Genomic DNA, 21,838 nt, shown 5'->3' with positions numbered 1-21,838 from the left:
AGAAAGAAAGAAAGAAAGAAAGAAAGAAAGAAAGAAAGAAAGAAAGAAAGAAAGAAAGAAAGAAAGAAAGAAAGAAAGAAGGAAGGAAGGAAGGAAGGAAAGAACTCAGGAAAATTATAGACAAAATCCAGAGCTTCCAGGTCAAAGAAAAAAAAAAAACACTTAAATCAAACAGAAAGAATTCAAGAACCAAGGAGCCATGGTCAGGACAAAGGAAAGGAGAGTTTGGAATACATTATTTCAGAAGACCAATGCTTATAATCAAAAATATCTTACCAAACGAAACTGAATATGATCCAACAGTGGGGAAATGTACTGTTTAATGAAACTGAGGATTTCCAAGAATTCCTAATAAAATGACCAGAGCTACATAGAAACATTGACTACAAACACAGAAGTCAAAAGAAACATTAAAAGGTAAACATGAGCTAGTAATTATAAACAAAGATAAACTGTTTACACATTAACATGAGGAGGTGATACATGTGTCCCCTCAGAACTCTATCATTATCAGATGTCATAAAGGGAGTCAAATTGGAGAAAAAGTCTGAGATTGTTTCCATTATGTTTTGATTATCTTAGGAGAATAGAAAGAGAGGAGGAAAGGAATACACTAGGTGAGCAGAAGAAAGAGGAAGGATAGAGAAAATTATTTCACATAATTGAAGTTTGCAAGTAGAAGTCTATACAAACCAAGATGAAGGAATAAGGGAAGAGATGATACTTGAACTTTACCCTTATCTGAATTGGTCAAAAGAGAGAAGAATACACACAAACAAACACAGACACACACAAATTTAGGTACAGATATTCATTTCATTCAATAAAGAAATAGGAGGGAAAGGAGGAAGGGAGAGGAGAAAATAAGGAGGGCAGATTAAAAGATAAATTAATATGAAGCAAAACAAACTCTGACTAAGTTTATGCAAAGAATTGAAAACTGAGGGAGCGCCCATTATTTGGGGAATGGCTGAACAACATATGTTTTGTGAATACTATGGAATGCTGTTGCACTGCAAGAAATTATGAAGGAGATAGTTTCAGAGAAACCTGGTCAGATTTGTATATACTGATGCAGAATTGAGGGAGGAGAACCAAAAGTATAATTTATATAATAACAACAATATTATAAAGACAAACAACTTCAAATGCTTAGAAATTCTGATCAACACAATGACTAACCATGATTCCAGAAGACTCATGATGAAACATTCTACCTCCTGATAGAAAGAGAATGGACTCAAGGGTACAGACTGAGACATCTATCTTTGGACATGGTCAATGAGGGAATTTGTTTTGCTTGACTATACATGTTTGTAGTAGGGGTTGTTTTTTTTTTCTATCTCAATTGGCCAGGGCAGGGCAGAAAGGAGAAGGAGACAAGGTGTATTTTTGATAATAGAGAAAAAAAATAATTTTTAAAAAGTTTCACGTTAGATGATCAGCCAGTCTTTCCTGCCCATGATGCCATCATTATAAAGAGTTTTAACTGTATTTCCACATTTTTTTTAATCAGAGTGAACAATATGTACGACTATACCTTTAAGCCTCTCCCTGTAAGAGCATAACTTTCCTCTTCTTTGTTTTTGACCCCTCTTTATTTCCTTGAAGTTAGTAAAAATAAAAACCCTTTGAAAAGACTAAAAATCATACAAAATAAAGTATGGGCCTATTGTTTGACTGCTCCAAGGGCAGAAGGTCAGTGGGGGAATATTAGCAGGGCAGCTATCTGTGATAAATTACAGACTCATCTAAGGCAGAACTACCCAAGACTCCAGATTGTCTAAGTAATAGATGCAAATAGAACAGGGAGACCAATCAGCCATGACAGTGTTGGATATGTGTCCTCCTAGATACCAAGAGGAAAAGTGTTTTTTTTCTCTATTCTATTCCTTGGAGTAACAAGAACAGATAAATCTTTACCTTTGGTCCCATTCCCTCTACAGTGTCCAAAAATGGCACAAATTGCTAAGTAGAGATACAACAAGATTTAATATGCTGAACCTTTAGAATGCAGAGAATACTCCAGCATGTGTCCACTTTTCCCAAACTACATCTTCCCTTGGCACACCTTTCCTTAGAACTTGGCCTCTACCTCACCCATCACTCCAGAGGACAGTTCTGCTGAAAAACCTGCCTGAGTGAGTTGACGCTTCCTTACCAGTGACTCCATTGCCCAGGAGTGAAAGATCCTAAGTCAAATGATTTTGTCTGTCTCTCCTATTCCAAAGCTCATAAGGATTATTAATATAATCAAAACCATCATAAGATTCTCTCTAAATCAGCTCAGTCCCCAGGAGGTGAGACTTGTGGGAAAGAAAAGAGTACAGCTATACTCCTGTCTTGCCCCCCTTCAACTAACACATGTATTCATAAAGAGAAGGTTCTTCCTTTGTGTCTTCATTTCCTGCATCTCTAAGTTCTGCCCTGGTTTCCTAGAGGCAGCTAGATAGCTCAATGCATAGAGGATCAGACATAGTACCAAGATCACCTGAGTTCAAAATCAGTCTTGTTTACTTAGTAGATATATGATCATGGGCAAATCATTTAGCTTCCCTGTGCCTCATTTTCCTCATCTGCAAAATGGGGGCATCCATAACACTACTTCCCAGGGTTGTTGTGAGGAGCAAATGATAAAATATTTGTAAAGTATTTTGCAAATTATAAAGTGCTGTAAAAACACTAGCTATTAATTGCATTTATTTTATTTCCTTTGTATACAATTCCTCCACATATTCCTCCTTTGCAGTTCTTTTATATACAATTAATTGACATGAATCACAAAGAATTTATGACCTATCATAATTTTATATAAAATAAATCAGGAATTAGAGACAGCTTAAATAAATAGAGTAAATTATGTAGGAAATCCTGCCCACACTGGGCAATGGGAAAAAGAATTAAACCAGAACTCTCCTTTGATTGGCTTCAGTAAATGACAACATTCCCCACAGTCAGTTCATTCCAGCTGCCCACATCTGTATCTTCTAAAGAACCAAGACTATAGTCACTGAAGCCAAGCTTGCAATGCTTATTCTTCAGTCTCTGAATGCAGACTGCAAAATGCCAAGAAGGGCTTCTGTCTGTGACTATACCCTACGACCTTTATAAGCCATTGCCTCTGTGCTCACTGCTACCAACTGTGTCTGCCACTTCTGCAATCTCAATTCAACACTCCAAGTGTGGAGAAAGTCTTCCCAAGGCTCAGAGCTCACCATAATTTCAGTCCTTCACAGAACGAGAAGAAAATGCTTTCTACCAAGACTGTAATTCCCAGAATTCGTAGGTCGGTTTCAAACTGTTTCCTTGCCCACATAGAAATGTTTGAGTACATAGTCACACATAAGTTCAAGAGCCTCCACACCTCATAAACATTGCGAAAAGTCTGCCTAGGCTTTATCACTCTTATTCTAAAATAATAGTAGCTTCTTCAAAGATCATTATCAGGATAATTATTGGAATATAAATTCTACAAATGATCTATCTTGAAAAAACAACAACTTTAGGGTGCTGAACATATGTCATCCTTAGGCTAATTATGAGAAACTGCTCAACTTATCAATTAATCAGTCAACCAACAAGTATTCATCGGGTATTTACTATGTGCCAGTATAGTCTCTTTTCCCTTCCGAGCTGACCAAAAAGCAAGTGTATGAGAACAAGTGAAATCAGAAATGTAACTCCTTTTTTCAAAAAAAAAAAAAAACATTAACAATTCCAGTTCAAATTGCATTAGTGCCAGAGATTTATCCTATTCTCCTTATATGGACACTGACATTGTTATCGCTATGTCAGTAGTTGGTGTAGGAACAGGAACTTTATAGGCCTGAAAAAGCATAGCTTTTACCTGGAAGCAGAAAGAGAAGCCCTAGAAAGTTTTCCTATATGTTCCCTATACTTGTCCTCCTTCTGAGATCCATCCAACTACACCATATCCTTTAATAAGTTCTCCTAGAACAGGGGAAGGAACTTGCAGCCTCAAGGCCACATGAGGCCCTCTAGGTCCTCGAATGTGGCTCAAATTCAAAGTTTGGATTCAGCCAAAGGGCCACACTAGAGGACCTAGAAGGTCCCATGTGGCCTCAAGGCTGTAGGTTCCCCACCCCTGTCCTAGAACACACAGTAGCTATGCATTGGGTTTTGCTTTCACCTTTGAGTGACATGCCAATAACATTTATTATATAACTATACATTTGCTGCTAAATTTTGTGGAATAGGCAAGCAAAATTGATTACCTCTTCAACCCTTGTGTTATCCCTTGAACCTAAAGCAACTAGCAGCATATCACCTTTTGGTATCTCCAAAGGCATGCTAGATCTCCTGATTTGTAAATAGATGTGCTATAAATATCAAACCAAGCTTGAACAATTTACACTGTCACCTTGGAACTCAAATGAATATTAAATGGCAAAATAGGATCACCAATAAAATAGTCCCAAAATAAAGCTAGTCAATCAGCACTATAATAATATTCACTTCAACAAAGATCTGCAGGGCTTGCAATCCACAACTAATAAATGAGAACTCTTCAGCGTTCTAATAAAGAAGCCACAATAACCAATATCTGAACAATAATTAGCTGTTCTGGCAATGGGACAATTGGTATAGTATATGAAAGGTGCCCTTAAAGCAAGATTTTTTTTAAAAGAAAAACACAATTAGAAAAAGAGACCTTAGATCTCACATCACAAAGTCCCATGGTAGGGTACCACAAGGCCTTTTCTGGGAAGATTGCTGACAGAAAAAGGAGCAAAGTAAAAGCAGGCCATAGAAAAGCACCTCTAGCATGTGCTTGCCAGGGATATTAAACATTTCATCTGATAATTTGCTTTTTTTAAACTAATTATTCTTACTAATTAGGTTCTAAGATCACGTACTTCTACCTACTGAAGGAATACAACTACTTTCACCATTCTCTAAAATTTGGTTACCTGAGAAAAAAGCCCTGATTGCTCTACCAGGAAGCAATATTAGAAATCATCTAATAATCAACCATTCCTTCATTTTACAATCCAAACAAGTGCAGCTTCAGAGAAGTTTAGCGACTTACTCAAGATCACATAAGTTGGGCAGTTAGATTGTGAAATGGATAGAGCACAGAGCTTGGAATCAGGAAGACTCATCTTCACAAATTTAAATCTAGCCTCAGACACTTTCCACCTACGTGTCCCTGGTCAAGTCACTTAACCCTATTTACCTCTTTTCCTCATCTGTAAAATGAGCTGGAGAAGGAAATGGCAAATCACTTCTGTATCTTTTCCAAGAAAACCGCAAATGGGGCCATGAAGAATCAGGCACAACTGAACAACAAATAGTCAGAAGATGGTACCTCTAATTCAAAATGTTTTATTTTTCTCTGCCACACTGATAGTCTGTCAAACATTAATTTTCCAAACATGCTTTCTTACAGTAAATGGAAATTCCAAACATTATAAAAATAACTTTAATATATAAGATTCAAAACTACTGTAAGGAAATCAACAGCAACTATTAAAACCTGCTACATGTTTGTAAGAATAGCAGAATGGACCAGGTTGGACATGAAATGGTTCAAAATATAGTGGTATTTTTCAAATAAAATAGTCAAATTATAAAGGACTATCCAAAAAATCAAAAGGAAAATTCAATATAATGTTAGATTAGATTAATAATAACTCCCCCAACCTTACAACAAAAGCTGTTTAACACTGGCATTATAATGCCAGAGGATATCAGTCTTTCCTGACTCCTTTATTTCTAATAATGCCACCAACCTGCTCTCTAACAACCAATCTTGGAAGCTTAATGTCATTTTTGACAGTTTTCATTTACCCTCTATTAAGCAATAAGTCACTAAACTTCACTATCCACTTGGGGGCATAGGTCAGAGGTATCAAACCCATTACCCATTAGACAGTTAGCTCCTTAGGGACAGGGACTGTCTTTTGCCTCTTTTTGTATCTCAGTACTTAGCACAGTGCCTAGAACATAGTGGGTGCTTAATAAATATTGATTGATTATGCATTTTAAAACTAAGTCAATACGTAGTCCACAGGGATTCTTATTACAGATTTGTGTCCCCATTTCTATTTCAGTCTGACACCAGTAACACAGTGAATGGAGCATTAGACTTGGAGTCAGGTGGACCTGAGTACAAATCCTGCCTCAGACACCTACTAGCTTTGTGATCTTGGGCAAATCATTTAATTTCTCTGTGCCTCAGTTTCCTCATCTACAAAATGGGAATAATAATAGCCCCCACTTCACAAACTTGTTATGAGGATTAAATGAGATAACATATGTACAGTACTTTGCTACACTTCTGAAAATCCAACCCGCTAATCTGAGTACAAGATGAGGCAGTGAGCCAAGGTGATGTGGGGAGGGAGTCTGTGATCTCACTAATGAATTTTAGTGAGATGAATGAGACCCTCCAAGGCTGTGGATCAAAACCTATTCATACCCTTTATTATGTGCAACACTTATCCTCTTATAAATTCTCCATAGGAGGGTCACCCAACATGCTGAAGGCTTCACTCTAGCTAATATTTCTATAGCACTTCAAGATTTGCAAAGTGCTTTAAAATATTATCCTATTTGATCTTCACAACAACCCTAGGAGGTAGATGTTATTATTATCCACATTTTACAGGTGAGGAAACTGAGACTGAGAGAAGTTAAATAAATTTCCCAGGGCCACACAGAAAGTAAATGTCTGAGGCTGGATTTGAATTCAAGCCTTCCTGGCTCCAAGTCCAGCATTCTATCCACTGTGCCAGTCTAGTCTCTTAACATTGTATAGCTACCAATGAAGCTCTCCATTAGGATGTCTAGTAGTTATCTATGACTCTTACCACTTGACCAGCCCACCTTCTTTTCCAACCAGACATTTCTCTGGCAATATTATTTCTTTTGCCCAACTCTTGGTCAACAATGTATTGTGACCCACTCATACCCATTGTATCCCTCTTTGTTCCTTTTAGGAGAATCATCATCTTAATTCTTTGGAGATTATAATATACCATGACTCAAAACTATACAGAAATTCATGAGAGCAGGAAAATTATTTTATTTTGGATTTATTTGCAAATTTGAACTAACAATACAACATAAATATATGTATTTATATGTAGCACAGGTTCTGGAGCTACTCTCCCAAAACTCACTCACAATGTCAGGCAAGCTGGCTATCTGCTGGAAGATATCTGCCAAATCACCTCCACTATTCTAGGTTTACCCTGAGTGGTTAGAGAGTAGTTCTTGTGATGTTATAGCTCATAAGCCCTGCCTAGTGTGCTTCCTCCCATGATTATCAATTGATATCAATTGGTTAGATAGATTTAATTAGTTTTTAGAAAGAGATATTTTACTAAGATGGTATAGTAAAAACAATTGGTTAATAAACATCTTTCCTACCCCTCAAAAAAAGTCTGACACATTGTCCCATTAGTACATGCATAGACAAAGGGAAAGGGCACTCAAGTTTAGAAAGCACATGTAGCAAAGAGGTAACTCACAGCTCCTAGATGCTGGAAGTTCTTTTCTTTCCTTTGTGGGGTATTCATGAAGCTCTCCTTAGACATAGTATGTCCTATGTTCTTTGTAGAAGCTTTATAGGGTTCTTTATAGAAGCTTAAATCTGTTTCCTCCAGTTGTCTTTGGTCCTCCTTCCAAAGTTCATAAGGTTTTCTTTCAGTCCAGGTGGAAGAAGACCATTGAGGACAAGGCTTTTCTCCTCCCCCAAAGCAATTCCTTCATCTAGGTTTACCTAGAGGCTTCTACCACTACACATCAGATACTCAAATCTCTGGGTTCTTAATTGGCTTACTATTTTATTAAAAAAATACAGAATGTTACCAATATCTTCAACCAATCTTAACACTCTTACTGTATAGTGTCATTCCATTTCATACAATAGTTTTCAAGTCATTCTAAATCAACCAAGTACTTTTCTAACAAATTAGTTTGCTTGCTTGACTGATGAAACAGACATTTATGCCTCATTCACACTTAGTTCACACCTCAAGCTGATTGATTTAATTGAAAAGTCTGTTTTATAATTATCTGAAGTGGGGCATACTGAACACACCTCTTATTTATGTCTTTATGCATGTACATGTGTGCATTTGTATAGTTGATTCTACTAGCTAGTATAATATATAGTATATGATGTAGTATCAGAGAGTAATTAGTGCTATATATAGTATAGTATCCCATATGATATAATATTTTATAGCATATAACCAGTAGACACCAAAAAAATAAATAAAATGCTAGCAAAGAGGTGATAGAAATGTATCACAAAGATTATACAATATGAGCAGGTGGGATTTATACTAAGAATGCAGAGCTAGCACAATATTAGGAAAACTATAACCACAATTGACCATTTCAATAACAAAACCAGCAAAAATCATATGATTATATTAATAGAGAAAAACTTTTGACAAAATACAACACCTATTCCTATTAAAAACACTATTAATCAGTAATGGAGATAAACTAGAAGCATTTCCAATAAGATCAGAGATGAAGCAAGATGCCCATTGTTACATTTATTCAATATTGTATTAGAAATGTTAGCTATAGCAATAAGAAAAAGAAAATGAGGCAATAAAAATAGGCAATAAGGAAACAAAATTATGACTTTTTGAAGATGATACGATGGTATACTTTGAGAATCCTACAGAATCAACTAAAAACAATTTGCAACTTTTACAAAGTTTCAAGATATAAAATAAACCTACATAAATAATCAGCATTTCTACATATTACCAACAAAACTCAGCAGGAAGAGATATAAAGAGACAGTCTGTTTAAAAGAATTGCAGAAAGTGTAAAATAATTGGGAGTCTCAATGTCAAGGCACACAGAGAAACTGTATGAACACAATTACAAAACAATTTTCAGGCAAATAAAGACAGATCTAAACAACTGGAGAAATTGATGACCAATATAATTAAAATGACAATAGTTTCTAGCAGCATATGAAACTACTAAAGAACTATTTTGTAGAGTTAGACAAAATAACAGAATTCATCTGGAAGAACGAAAGGTCAAGAATACCAAGGGAATCAATGAAAGAAAGAGAAGGAAAGTGAACTAGCAATACCAGATATCAAACTATACTATAAGGCAGTAATCATCAAAATAGCCTGGTACTGGCTAAGAAATGGAATGGATCAGTGGGATAGATTAGGTATAAAATACACAGAAGTAAATACCCACAGTAACCTAGCATTTGGTATATCCAAAGATCCAAGTTTTGGGGGCAAGAAGTCATTGTTCAACAAAAACTGCTGGGAAAACTGGAAAGCAGTTTGGTAAAAAACTAGTCATATATCGACATCTCACACAATATATCAAGATAAGATCAAATTGGGTACATGATTTAGACATAAAGGATGGCTCATAAGCAAGTTAGGGAAGAATGGAAAAATCTACCTGTCAAGATCTATGGATAAGGGAAGGATATGTGACTAACAAGAAACAGGATAATAGGGGATAAAATGGATGATTTTGACTGCATTACATTAAAAAGCATTTGGACAAACAAAACTAATGCAGCCAAAATTATAAGGAAAGTTCTAACTGGGGGAGGGGGGGAATTTTACAACAAGTTTCTCTGATAAAGGTATCATTTCTCAAATATCTAGGGAACTGTGACAAATTTATAAAAATAAGATCCATTCCTCAATTGATAAATGGTCAAAAGATATGAAGTTTTCAGAAGAAGAAATCAAATCTACCTGTACTCATATGAAAAATGCTCTAAATTACTAGTAATTAGATAAATGCAAATTAAAACAACTCTTAGGTATTACTGTATACCTATCAGACTATCTAGATGGAGGATAGAAAAGAAAAATAACAAATGCTGGAGGGCATAAGTATTTTAATGCACTGTTGGTGGAGTTGTGAACTAGTCCAACCATTTTGAAGAACAATTTGGAACTATGCCTAAAAGGCTATAAAACTGTACATACTCTTTGATCCAGCAACGCTGTTACTAGGCCTCTATTACAAAAAGATCAAAGAAAAAAGGAAAAAGATTCAAATGTATAAAAATATTTATAGCAGCTATTGTGGTAGTGGCAAAGTATTAGAAATTGAGAAGATAACCACTAATTGGGGAAGAGCTGAACAAGTTGTGGTATATGATTATGACAGAATACTATTGTGTTGTAAGAAATGATGACAGTGATGGTTTCGGGAAATTCTGGGGAGACTTATATGATGCAAAGTGAAGTAAGCAGCACCACGAGAACATTATACATAATAATAGTAATATTGTAGTGATAATCAACTGTGGAAGACAGCTACTGTAACCAATAAAATGATCTCAGACAATTCCAAAGGTCTCATGATGAAAAATGATACCCACCTCCAGAGAGAGAACTGATGAAATCTGAATGCAATTTGAAGCATATTTTTTCAGTCTCTTTCTTTTGCAACATGGCTAATATGGAAATATGCTTTTGCATGACTTCACGTGTATCATGGGTATTATATTGCTTGTCTTCCCAATGGATGGGGAGGGACTGAAGGGAAAGAAAAATTTAAACCTGAAAATAAATAATTTTTGAAAAAGAAAAAACAATAAGACCAATAGGTTTCTTTAAATTATTAACAACTTTAGGGGGGAAAGTAAATATGTTTCTGACTTTGGGGGCACAACATAATGGCATTACCTAGAAAATATTCAACATAATATATTTATAGCTAATGTATACAATTCACAACCAATTAACAAGCATTTATTAAGTACCTACTATGTACAAGGCACTGTGGTGCTAATAGCACTTTGACTTCAGTGCTTATTCAGGAAATTGTACTACATCATTAATAGACCTTTCATTATCAGTTAAGGAAGATTTGTTGCTCTAAGAAGCTACCTTTCTTACATAATCTGTAGGTTCGCATAATCAAAAGTAAAACATTACAATGTTAAGAGCTAACTTTAGACCCTGGCTTCCATTGGTATAGTAGAAACTTGCAATGGGCTTAAATTGGTGACATTTTTCTTCAGATATCACTAACTTTCACAGAAGACAACAGCATCTAAGTGCCAGAGGCAGTGGATCAAGAGTCAGGAGACATTTATTCCCTTCTTTGTCATGAACTTTCTGGACAATACAATACATTTCATTTTGCCCATCTACAAAATGAGGAAGGAAAATAGGAACCTCTTATTCTCTCCTCATACATGAATTATATTCTTTGAGATCCTTAGAAAGAAAGATCTAGCATATGTAGGCTAAAAGCTCCTTGAGGAGTTTGACCATTTCATTTTTTCTCTGTGTCCCTCTTACCTAGTACATATTAGGCATTTCTGTTTAAAGAATGCTGGTTGATTGATTTTCTATTATCATTATTCTATTATTAACTCTTAGGAGTTGATCACATCAGACTAGTTAAGCTGCATTTGTTTTGAAGCTCACAATGTGAAAGCTAACTTTCATAGAAACATGTGGCTTCAAGGCACTAGAGACAGGATAGGTATCCAAATGTCAGAACAAGCTCCTTGTCTCCGGGAGTAAAGCTGACATTCTCCAAGGCTCCAGAAAAGAAAAAAAAATCACCCTGGAGAACTTCTTTCCCCCAATAAAGAAATGAAAAATCATTTATATGTGGCAAGTTAACCAAATAATAGCAAGAGGATGGCAGTCCTAGGGAAAGACAGTTTGATGGATGTGGATGGAATGAAATGAGATGCCTGGTTTATTCAACAATAGCTGATCTGTGTTCTACCCTTAAGAGAAAGTTCACCAAAGAGAACAAAGTGGAAGGTGGTTATATCAGGCAAGGGAGAACCACAGATAGCTGGAAACAGTTTGAGAAGAATGAAAATCATAGGGAAGACAAGTGATGCAATAAAATGTTTTCAAAGTTGCTTTGGAAACTGTGAAGCATTACATAAGGGTCAGTTATTAGTATCATTATTATTTTAGCTATTGAAAAGTAAAAGAAGGGCATTATATTATGACTTCAGATTAAGGAATTATTACATTGCAGATTGAGGAAATGAAACTGCAAGTTAAACATGCTATTTCTTAATAGCATGTTTAAAAACAATAGATGATAAACCCCAAAAAAGTGTGATAAGCAGAAACTGTCTTGAAATGTAGCAGGGTTATAGATCCCACACATCCAGGAAAGGCTATATTAAATATATTTGCTGAAACTTTTTTTAATAAACCAAACCAACAAGCCCTATTTTTCATTGCCCTTTAAAAAAAGTTAGCAAAGAAAATAAACTATTGTCAGCAAATATAGCATAGAAAATCTCTGCTTGTGAATGATAGCCCATCTTTAAAATTTCCTGCAACAGTTATGCATGCAGACTACACCTCATAATCCAGTTGCTGATTTAACTTGACAGCTGCAGAAAATATTGAGGGTTAAAAGTATCATTTGAGATGGGGGTGATGGGTTTGAGGACTTGTGTTCTCCTTTTGAAGTGGTCTTTCTGCTTGCTTATATTACAGGCTTAAAGGAGATCAAAAGCTCCAGATGCTATAACCTGCCTTGCTGGAAAGACTTCTAATTGAATCAAACATGAACAGAATATAATTAGATAAAAAGTAATAAAGTCTCTGATCAAGATTTGGAGCTGCAAGCATTTGGACTGCTGTAACTCCTTTTGTGTCCCTTTTATGAAAGTCACCAGTGATTAGAAACCATTATTTCTAAAAATCCATGTGTGTCTATGTAAGATAGAGAGAAAGGGCAGAAAGAATATTCAGAGTTCTTCTTTCTTTCTTCCCTCTTGCCCTCCCTTCTTATATTCCTTTCTTCCTCATTTTCTTTTTTCTCCTTTCTTTGCTTCATTTCTTTTCTTTTTTCTTTTCTTTCCTTAATTCTTTCCTTCCTTGTTTGCTTGCTTCCTTTCTTCCTTTCTTCCTCTTTCTTCCCACCTATCTTCCATTCTATAATCTTACAACATGGTGTTTCCAAATAAAATAGAAAACAAGAGTTCTATGCAAACAGAAAAAGAAGAAGCAACAATATAAATATACAACAGTGTTGAAAAGGGATAAACATGTCCTCATATTCGAATTTGTGGCAAAGCAGCTGGAATGATTTGGCATTGCTGAATCCCAACAAAACCAGATGGAAAACATAACCCAGATAGATATTCTCAGGAGTCCCCCTAGAATCTGAATACAAATACCAATTTATGAATATTTTTCCTATGGCATATCTATATATTCATTTATAATATTCGGGCCAACCCACACTAAATAACTCCTGGGTTCCACTTTTTTGTGTAAAATGATAGAGCAGGTAGTATGTCTACCTACCAATGAAAACCGACAGTCAGTCAACAAATATTAATTGAACATTCACAGAGTTCAGAGAACTATAATGGGGGCTTGAGGTACCTAGACATTAAAGAATCAGCACAGTTCTTGAACCAAAGAAAATATGCAATAATGATTCAAATGATACAGGACATGTTTGTTTAGACACTTAAACCAAGGATTGTCACTAGGGAAGGAAACGGGCTGCACTAGACACAAGAAGACATTTCTAACACTACAGTAATTTTGACTTTTTGTTGTCCATAGACCCAAGCAGAAACTATGCAATCTATCTCTCCTTACTATACAGTGCCACCTAAAGGACTGTCTGCCCCAACTAGAGTGTAAAGCATTTTCTTTCTTTGCAAGTAATAGTATTATTAATTTCATGACACCCCTATTTTTCATGGAGCATTAAAATTAAGAATGTGAAAATGTGCACTAGCTTTTATGCCATTTGACAGAAACAGAAACACTAGCTAGAGTTTTAGATTAGGTTGGAAAAAAACCCTGTTCATTGTATCTCAGAGCAGGGTACAGTTTTCCCCACACTCAGTTTCATTTCAGGAAGCAAGAATTCTGCTCAGTAGTCACACATAGAGGAGCACTGTGGTCTAAAGATTCTGAGTGATGACCCCAGTTTTGCTCAGGCTGCCAATGCTGTATCCAAACAGCATTTAATAAGTGCTTTCAAGGATGGTGGTGACTTGTTTCGTAGGTGAAATAATCCAGTTTTCTGAACAAAGGCAAAAGTACAATGAAATTTATTTCTAAAGAAATGGTTACTAAATTCCTACCTTTTAAAAAAATATTTGGGGGTTAGACAAGGAAGGAAGCACTAACATTCAAAATGAATTATTAATATCCAGAATAAATATTGTTGATTTTTAGAAATCCCCTTGAAAATAGAGGAAAGGAGACAAGTTCTCATAACTGATGTTCTGATATTCTACCGAATACAAATAAAACCACAAAAGCATTGCAGTAATTAGAAGATCATTAAGGCAGAAAAGAAATAATTCTGTTCTTTCTATTTGGTAACAAATACATGATGATATTTTCTCGTTGTGGGAAATTATTAGATTGCTTGCTTGAAAAAAATTGATCAGATACAAGCCAGAAGAGCAGCTTCCATGGCAACAGATGTATTGGAAGATTATAGATGCTGTGTGGCCTCATCTAGCATTTTGATTGATTTAATTCGCAGATTCAAGGAGATCCAGATGTACTGCAGGATAAACTCTGTTTATATCCTGGTTGGTAAAAGAGAAAGGTTACTGGTACAAAAAGCCAATGACTTCCCTCAGACTGGTTTAGATTACAAGTTGTATCATTATAAAACTTTATCATTACTCCTGCTTTACATAACTGATATATTACTAGAAATCATTGCTAGCAGAGTGGGATCTTTTGAATAGAGGGGCTGCTTGGGCCACATAAATGTCTATTCATAAGCATAAATCTAACACAAATGTTCCCTTTCTACTATACATTGGTTTGCCTTTTTTTTATTTGCTACATATGATATATATGTTACTGGAAAGCTTACATAAACCAAATCTCTACAAACTGATTTGTATTTCAAATTTATTCAGATAGTAAATTTAAAGGAGTTTTAACATGGACCTGTTTATAATGTATAATCCATTTATAACACAAATAACCATACCTTTATAATATATATCAATATACTATATAATTTACACATGATTTACATATGTTGAGTTTTCTTACTTTTCAAAAAACATTTGCTTGAAACACTTGCTTGAAAATTCAGATCTGAAACTTTCACTAAAATAGGAAGTATGTTCCACACATTAATATTCTGCTTTATGTCTTTCCATACTGTAGAATTATAGAATTACAGTAGAATTACTACTTAAAGTCCTCTCTTTAGGAGGATTCCTAACTATATGGTTTCACAGTCCAATTGGAAGAGGGGTTGATTAATAAGAACATAATACAGTCTATATGCTCTAATTTATTAGCTTTTGCCAAATTCTTGCATGACCTTGTTTCTCTCTTCCTATTTCCCCAGCTCTATAATATAGGCCAGGTGGAGAAGGGCTTTGAAAGTCAAACAGATAAGTTTCTATTTGATCTTGAAGGTGCTCCTACTTTTTGCCAAGGCACTAGTGATCCCATTTCATCCTGTATGCCTGTATTCTGCAGCAGCCTGACCTCTACTCTCTCACAAATCTTCAATCTTTCCCTCTCTATTGGCTGCCTTCCTTCTGCCTACAAATATATCTGTGTCTCCCTCATCTTTAATAAACTCTGATTTTATTCATCTATCCCCACTGTGGTCCAATATATCCCCCACTTTTTGAAGTTAAAATTGAGGATGTTACCTACAATAGTTGCCCCGTTTCCTTTCCTCTCACCTTCTTCTTAACTCTACAGTCTGGCTTCTGACTTCATTCAACCAAAATTTCTCTCTCCAAAATTATCAATGATTAATTAATTGCCCAATCTAATGACGTTTTCCTAGTTCTTATGCTTCTTAACCTCTCTGTAGCCTTTGATACTGTTGATTATACTCTTCTCCTTGAAACTCTCTTTTATTAAGGCTTCCATGGCACTGCTCCTGGTTCTCTTCCTACCTGTCTGAATGCTCCTTCTCTGTCTCCTTTGCTAGGTCTTTATCAAGACCATATCTGCTAACTACAAGTGTCCCCCAAGGCTTTATCCTGGGTCATCTTCTTCCTCTCTCCAAATTTATTTGATGATCTCATCAGTTCCCATGATTTCAATTATAATCTTTATGCAGATAGTTCTCAGACCTACTGGTCCCAGCCCTGACCTCTCTACCAACCTCTGGTCTTGCATCTTGAACTACCTATTAGACAGCTCAAATTGGATGTTATATAAGTATCTAAAACTCAACAATTCCAAAACTTAACTCATTATTTCACCCTCTCCATCCTTCCTTCTTTCTAACTCCCCCATTACTGTCAAGTGTAGGACCATCTTCAAGTCACCTAGGCTCAAAACCTAGGGATAATTCTCAACTCTTCATTCTCTTTCACATCCCTTTTCCAATCTGTTGCCAAGCTCTATAATTCCTAACTTTGTAATGTCTCTCACATGTGCCCCCTCCTCTCCTATGATGCTGCTACCACCCTAGTGCAGGACCTCATCACTTTATGCCTGGACCATTGAAATAACTGTCTAGACAGAAAAGCATTTTCTTTCTGTGTAAGTAGTAGTATTATTCAGCCATCCATTCAGCTCCTCCATTTAGCTGTCAAATTATCTTCATAAAGTATAGTTTGATCAAATATAAAACCTTCAGTTTGGTATTCAAAATCTGTCACAACCTAGCACTTTCCTACCTTTCCAGTATTCTTAAACCTTATTCCCCACCACCATGCAATACTCTAGGATCCAGTGACACTAGCCTCCTAACTGTTCTTCGTACACTAAACTTTATCACCCAACTCCACACATTTTAGCTGATTGTCTCCTATGTCTGGAATTCTCTACCTCTTTAAATCTGCCTCCTAGCTTCCCTTCCTTCCCTTAAGTTCCAGGTAAAATCCCACCTTCTATAAGAAGCCATTCCTGATCCCCTTAATTTTAGTCCCTTCTGTTTATTAAAATCTCCAATTTTTCCTGTAGATAGCTTATTTGTACGCTGTCTCCTCCATTAGACTGTAAACTTTTAGAGAGCAAAGACTGTCTTTGCCTTTCTCTGTATCTCCAGCACTGATCACAGTGCCTGGAATATAGTAGGCACTTAATAAATGTTTATTGACTGACAGTGCACTAACATTTAGAGAAGGGTGAGAAAAAGCTCCATATAGAAGATGGCACTTGGGCTGTTTTAAAAGAAATTATGGATTCCTAAAGGCAGAAATGAAGAGAGAGAGAGAGAGCATAATAAGCATGGAGGACAGTCTGTTTAAAAGGAACATGGCCTCAGGTTGGTATATAAAGCCCAGATCTACTTCCCTACCAATACACTGGCCATTAAGCCACAAAATTTTCCCACAATAAATTGTGATAGAACAACACTTTTTTATTTTTTCCCAATTACATGTGAAGACAATTTTTAGTATTCATTTTTATAAGATTTTGATTTCCAAATTTTTTTCTCTCTCCTTCTCTCCCTCTCTTTCCCCTCTTCCTAAAATAGTAGGCAATTTGATATAGGTTATGCATGTGCTATCATGTAAAACATATTTCCATATTAGTTAGTTGTGAAAGAAGAAACAGACCAAAAGTGGAAAAAAACATGAAAAATAATAAAGTAAGTGAAAAAAGTATGTTTTGACCTGCATTCAACATCCATCAGATCTTTTTCTAGATGTGGATAGCATTTTCCTTCTTGAGTCCTTTGGACTTGTCTTGGATTACTATGTTGTGGAAAAAAGCAGAGTCATTCATAGTTGATCATCACACAATGTTGCTGATACTGTGTACAATGTTTTCCTTGTTCTGCTCATTTCACTTCGCATCAGTTCATACAAGTCTTTCTAGGTTTTTCTGAAATCTACCTATTCATCATTTCTAATTACACAGCAGTATTCCATTACATTCATATACCACAGCTTGTTCAACCATTCCCTAATTGATGGACATCCCCTCAATTTCCAATATTTTGCCACCATGAAAAGAGCTACTCTTAATATTTTTGCACATGTAGGTGTTTTCCCTTTTTTTATAATCTTTTTGGGATATAGACCTAGTCTTGGTATTGCTGGATCAAAGAGTATGCACAGTTTGTTGTCCTTTGGGCATAGTTCCAAATTGCTCTCCAGAATTGGATCAGTTCACAACTCCACCAACAGTACATTAGTGTTCCAATTTTCCCACATCTTCGCCAATATTTATCCTTTGCCTTTTTTGTCATATTAGCCAATTTGATAGGTGTGAGGTGGTACCTCAGAGTTGTTTTAATTTGTATTTCTCTAATCAAAAGTGATTTAGAGCATTTCTTCATATGCCAATAGATAGCTTTGATTTATTCATCTGAAAACTGCCTGTTTATGTCTTTTGACCATTTATCAACTGGGGAATGGCTTGTATTCTTATAAATTTGACTCAGTTCTCCATATATTTGAGAAATGAGGGCTTTATCAGGCCTTTTTTATTGTTGTGAAGATTGCTTTCCAGCTTACTGCTTTCCTTCTAAACTTGGTTGCATTGTGCAAAAGCTTTTTAATTTAATATAATCAAAATTATCTATTTTATAATTCATAATGCTCTCTATCTCGTTTGATCATGAACCTGTAACTCACTTAACTTCTTTAAGAATTTGGACACTGTACCACTTGGTGCATATGTGTTTGGTATTGATATTACTTTATTGTCTATGGTACTTTTTAGCAAGATGTAGTTTCCTTCCTTGTCTCTTTAATTAGGCCTATTTTTGCTTTTGCTTTGTCTGAGATCAGGATTGCTATCCCTGCTTTTTTTTTTTTACTTCAGCTGAAGCATAATAGATTATGCTCCAGCCCCTTACCTTTACTCTGTGGGTGTGTCTCTCTGCTTCAAGTATGGTTCTTGTAAACAAGATATTGTAGGATTCTGATTTTCTATCCACTCTGCTATCTGCTTCCATTTCATGGGAGAGTTCATGTTCACAGTTATGATTACTAACTGTACATTTCCCTCCTTCCTATTTTTTCCTCTTGTTTGTCCTCTCTCTCCTTTCACCTTTTCCCTCTTTGATAGTGTTTTATTTCTGTCTACTGCCTCCCAAGTCTGCCCTCTCTTCTGTCAGTCCCCCTGCCCTTTTTACTTAATCTCCTCCCCTCTTACTTTCTTGTTGGGTGAGATTTCTATATTCAACTGATTGTGTATATTATTCCCTATGATGATGAGAATAAGGTTCAAGTTATGTCCATTGCCTACTCTCCCATCTTTCTACTGTAATAGGTTTTTCTTGCCTCTTCATGTGAAATAATTTACTCCATTTTGCCTCTCCCTTCATTCTGTACCCAGTTTACTCCTCTTTCTCATCCCTTTTTTTATGTCATTCCCTCAAATTCACCTTGTACCTGTACTCTCTGTCTATGTATATCCCTTCTAGCTATACTATTAGTGGTACAATTTTTAAGAATTACAAGTATTATCTTGCCATATAGGGATGTAAACAGTTCAGCTCCATTGAATCCCTTAAGTTTTCTTTTCCCTTTTTACCTTTGTAGGCTTCTTTTGGGACTTGATATTGGAGATCAAATTTTTTGTCCAATTCTGGTCTCCTCCTTATAAAAATTTGAAATCCTTCTATTTGATTGAATGACCCTTTTTTTTTTAACCTTGAAGTGTTATGCTTAATTTCACTGGACAGGTGATTCTTGGTTGTAGTTCTAGCTCCTTTGCCTTCTGGAATATCATGTTCCATGACCTCTGATTCTTTAAGGCTACAGCTGCTAGTGTTAGCCTGATTGTGGCTCCCTGATATTTTAATTGTTTCTTTCTGGCCACTTGCAGTATTTTTTCTTGATCTGATAGTTCTGTAATTTAGTTATAATGCTCCTTGGGGTTTTTATTTGGGGATTTCTTTCCTGAGATGATGAGTGGATTCTTTCAATGCCTATTTTGCCCTCTGGCTCCAAGATATCAAGGCATTTTTCCTTGATAATTTCTTGAAAGATGATGTCCAGGTCCTCCTTTTGATTTTGGCTTTTAGGTAGTCCAGTGATTCTGAAATTGTTTCTCCTGGGTCTATTTTCCAGGTTAGTTGTTTTTCCAGCAAGGTGTTCTACATTTTCTTTTGAATTTGTTTGATTGATTCTTGATGTCTCATAGAGTTATTAGGTTCCACTTGTCCAATTCTAACTTTTAAGAAATTGTTTTCCTCAATTAGCTTCTTTACTTCCTTTTCCATTTGGCCAATTGCACTTTTTAAAGATTTGTTTTCTTCTGTGGATTTTTGTATCTCCTTTTCCATTTGGTCAATTCTACTTTTTAAGCAGTTGTTTTTTTTCCCACACTGTTGACTCTTTTTTCATAATTCCTCATATATAAAATGAGCATATGTTTTGAAATTGTTGTCCTTCTGAGTTTATATATGAGGAACTGAGGCAAACAGGGTTAAGTGACTTTCCCAGAGTCATATTGCTAGTAACTCTCTGGGGCCAGATTTAAACTCAGGTCTTCCTGACTCCAAGCCCTGTGCTCTATCCACTGGGCCACCTAGCTGTCCATATGTATATATAACCAACCTTATATATGTAGATAACATATATATATATACACACATACATATATACACAGATATATACTTATATTTGTATGCTTTCCAACATTATATGTATATTCATAAGTGTCAGTCTTTTATATATGTGAATAATAAAGTATACATAATATATTCTCATACATATAATACAGTATTCATATATATAAGGACAATAATACAGTATTGAATTGATATATGCAGATGATCCCTCACCTGATATCAGCTGTGATTCTATATGAATCATTTTTTATCAGTTATCATTCATTATAGAGCACACAACTACTTTGTTCTCATTAAAGCTAGATCTCTCTAATTCTGGAACTATATTATCTTCCTTGCTTAGTTCCAAATATTCAGTGGTCTTTCTTCAGTGTGACATTCTTCCAACCTGATACAGGTCAGAATTCCCCTCTGCCTCTTCATATCCTTTCTTTGTGCTTATCACGCTAAAGACTCTTCCATTTTTAAGGTATATTTAATTGCCCTTAATAACCTGGAAAATGGAAAGACATTCCTGGAGACTTTTATTGTGTCCAATTTGGAATTATCCTAGGAATACAAGAGTGGTTCAATATCAGTAACGCAATTAGCAATGTATAGGCTCCTTCCCAGAATGTAGTACTCTATAATGTTCACATATTACATATATATATTATTACATGTGTTACATATGTGAACATTGTAGAATAGTATGTATATAACATGTATATTCATGTTGGAGAAATGATTATTAATAACCAGTGATCTAAGCAGATCCAGAGTTGCCCCTTTTTCTAGAGTCCTGATTTTAAAAGTTCAGTCTCTTGAAGGATATTACTATAATGAAATTGGACTAACTTTCTTGTTCAAACCCCACCCAGGTGGGATTGTACTCTACTCAGGGTTTGGGTGGAGATTAATTCCTTGAAGAGATTGCCCAAAGCTGGGGGTAATAAGTAAATGATATAATCAAAGTTCAGGTCCAGCTCCTCATTGTAATATTCATTTTCTCGCTAATTGTTAACCAATCAGAGTTGATTGCCACACTTGGGAGCATTCCTCTTCCAATGGGCATATAAACTGTGAGTCCACTGCCATGATTATCTTTGGTCTAAGAGAGAGATGGCCAAATGACCATCCTTTTATTAAAATGCTGGCATTGTTAACAAAATGATTAAATTGTCTAGAAATTAAATTATGTCTCTTGAAACTTTTCAATCACCATCCATCTGTGTATGTATGTATGCACGCGCGCACACACACACACATACACACACATATATGTTGTTTTCCTAATGTTGAAACATCCTTGAATTCCTAGTACAAATCCATAATCATACTTATGAGAACCTTCATGAATGCCTCTTCACTCCCATAGATTATCAGG

The sequence above is a fragment of the Vombatus ursinus genome, unplaced genomic scaffold, assembly GCF_900497805.2.
Source record: "Vombatus ursinus unplaced genomic scaffold, bare-nosed wombat genome assembly UNPS02014812.1, whole genome shotgun sequence".
In the NCBI taxonomy this organism is placed as follows: domain Eukaryota; kingdom Metazoa; phylum Chordata; class Mammalia; order Diprotodontia; family Vombatidae; genus Vombatus; species Vombatus ursinus.
This window is presented reverse-complemented; position numbering follows the sequence as displayed.